Here is a 3,226-nt window from a genome sequence, read left to right on the forward strand (position 1 = left end):
CCACTTGAAGAACTCATGCTACCTTGCCATGTGGTAATCTCTGAGTTGGATACTGATATTCATTAGCATCCATCAGTTCAAATAGATCATAAGCTTCCTCATAGCTCTTTGCCCATAATACTCCACCTGATGCTGCATCGAGCATGGGTCTTGACTGTGCTCCCAAACCGTTATAGAAGCAATTGATGATCATCCAATCAGGCATTCCATGATGAGGACACTTCCTAAGCATCTCCTTGTAGCACTCCCAAGCTTCACACAAAGATTCTCCTGTTTGCTGCGCAAATTAAGTAAGAGCATTCCTGATTGTAGCTGTCTTTGCCATAGGGAAGAATTTTGTGAGAAACTTTTAAGCAAGATCTTCCCAAGTAGTAATCGAACCAGCTGGTAGAGAGTGTAACCAGCTCTTAGCTTTGTCCCTTAAAGATAATGGGAATAGTCTCAGCTTCAAAGCATCTTCAGAAACATCGTTGAACTTGAAGGTGTCACAGATCTCAATAAAATCCCTAATGTGCATATTGGGATCTTCCGTTGGAGAATCCCCAAACTGGATTAAATTCTGCACCCATTGAATTATGTCAAGCTTGATCTCAAAGGTATTAGCTGTGATAGCTGGCCTGACAATGCTAGATTAAATTTCATTGATCTTGGGTTGAGAAAAGCCATCAAGGCTTTCGTTCGTACAACTGGATCTCCCATTGTAATGAGTACCTGAAACACAAACAAATAAACCGTGAAAGTAAAAGAATCCAAGTCAGTGAACTTTAACGACCACTGATGACAAGCACATAAACTAAAAATTAACACCGAGTCCCCGGCAGCGGCGCCAAAAACTTGTTAGGGCGAAAACACGCGCTAAAATTACACGCAAGTATACGCGTTCGCAAGTAGTATAAGATATAAATCAGATTCGTTCCCACAGAGACTGGTTTAGGTTAAGTTCAATTTATGCACCTATGTAACAATGTATGGTTATCGCTCAATGCTAAGACAAATAACAAATTGGGTTTTGATTAAACTAAGAGATTATCCTAAATAACATTAACCAAGAGAATTGAGGTTGAATTACTATATATGACAAACATGAGATCCTAACTTCATTAAATACTTCATGCAATAGCCTTTTTGTTCTTAACCTTAGCATGTAATGGTGATGACACTAATCAGATAACACGAAACTAGTAAACGCCAACTTTCGTTGTATGAATACCCTACTACCAAACATCCACAAAAGAGATAGAAGTTGAAGATACACCAATTATGCTTAGTCCTTATATATCTATAAGAATTAAAAACATAATGGTTTAATGCGCAAGTTATCTATCGTGATTACATAGGGCAAGTAAGATGGTTAAAATTACCTACGAATCATGTATAACAGTAACACATGAACCTATGCTAGCATGGCAAGTTCTAAATCTCTATATTCACTGTCCCTTAAATAGAGATTAACACGCTATCTTATATGTTAGCTACGCACATAAAACGAATAAGCACAACCAATACTAGGATATCAATCAATCACCACACACTAAGGTATCGAAACAAATTAACTATAGAAATCCATAAGTAAATCCGTTATAACCCCACGATAACGATTAGTTCATAACCGAACTCATCGTCACCATGGGTTCCAATGAAAGTATGATAATAAATAATATAAGAGTACTAGGGTTTAAAGACAAATCGAAAACGAGCATCCAAGTATCAACTATATTAAAGAAAACAAGAGTCTTCTTCTCCGTAGCCTTCTCGTGCTCTCTAGGTCTTCTTTTTGCTCTCCCAGGCCTCCTTGTTGTTAAAAACGTCTTTTTATGGGTATATATAGGCTCCAGGATGACCAGGACTCTCAAAATCTTCAATTTCGACTAAAATCAGGATTCTGGGGCAGAAAACGAGCGCGGTCGCCCGGCCTTCAGGCGCGGCCGCGCTGACATTCTGGAATTTTTCTGACAAATCTTGTTTTGGCCATATATTGAGTTCTGCTCGTCAGAATTAGGCGATTCAACTGCCCACGCGAAGCTAACGAGATTCTCTACAACTTAAGAATAGCCTAGGATTCCAATTCTGAATTTTTTTTGGATAATTCTTTTAAAAGCTTCTTTCTTCCTTTAACTGATGCCTGGAATGCAATAACACAAAAACACATAAAAAATACAAACAACTTGAGTCCAAAACACCAAATTAAGCCTGTAATGAAGGATTCCAAGTAGATATAAAATTCACTTATCAGAAGTCTATGATACAGTCAATGAAGTTTCAAAGGCTCAACTCAAAGCTTTCCATCTCTTTGGAAAAGCACTAGAACTGAGATTGACTGGTCATGAAGATAGGATCAGGAAGCTAGTGAAGGATAAAATGGATGAGATTATACCATCTCAAGTAAAAATCACATCCAAGTTCAAGTATTTTGATGATCAAATTTCCAGAATGGATTTTGATGCCATTGAAAGGGAAGTCAAAAATCTAAAATAATCCTCCATCTCTCTTCATACAGTGCTCCAACAGCAAATTACTCATTCCAATGACATAAATGTCAAGTTGGAGCAACTTCATCAAAGTAGATATGAGCTTTCAGCCTTGCTCATGGATGGTATCAAACAGGCTGTAAAAGCAACCTTTAGTTCCTCAATATCTTCTAGCTCTTATCAGCCTGGATCCACTTCCAAAAATCTGCAAATATAATCTCTTCAAACTCAAGTCTCAGAATTGCAGACCTCAAATGCTTCTCTTAGTGCACAAGTCCAAGCCTTGACTTCTCTTGTCAAGAGTCAAAAAACTGACATCCAGACCCTGATGGACTCTCATAAGCACCTTCAATGCAGAATTTTGTTGCTTTGGGGGCCATCATAGGAAAACTCAGCATACCACTACCTTCCCTACCTGAACAGGTATGGCCAGAAATTCCAACTCCCCTCCTCATGTCTGTCACCAAGACTAAGGGGGATATTGAGGCTAGAATTCAACAATCTAAATCTAAGGCTAAAGAGACTGTTCTAATTGGTCAAAGCTCAAGTGCTCAAATTGATGTTGGAAAAGAAAAGACTTCAAAGGGCTGCAGAACGACCATATCAAGATCAGAAATTCAATGACCTTCTTGCAGTACTAAGAGTGTCCCTTAAAAATAACTATGTGACTTGCAAGAAAGCTTTGGCCAAGAACATCAACTTCTTAAGGGTAGTGGTAGTGAAGATTGATAACTTTCTGGAGAAAAGGATTGTCATGA

General features: G+C 38.3%; 1 non-coding gene across 1 annotated transcript; it reads left to right on the forward strand.

Moving 5' to 3' along the window:
* The first annotated feature begins 203 nt into the window (after positions 1-203).
* Positions 204-310, forward strand: LOC141663108 (small nucleolar RNA R71). Its single transcript, XR_012551193.1, has one exon. It is a non-coding gene; the product is annotated as a small nucleolar RNA R71 (small nucleolar RNA).
* Positions 311-3,226: the final 2,916 nt, after the last annotated feature.

Source organism: Apium graveolens, chromosome 5 (assembly GCF_009905375.1).
Source record: "Apium graveolens cultivar Ventura chromosome 5, ASM990537v1, whole genome shotgun sequence".
Taxonomy (NCBI): Eukaryota; Viridiplantae; Streptophyta; class Magnoliopsida; order Apiales; family Apiaceae; genus Apium; species Apium graveolens.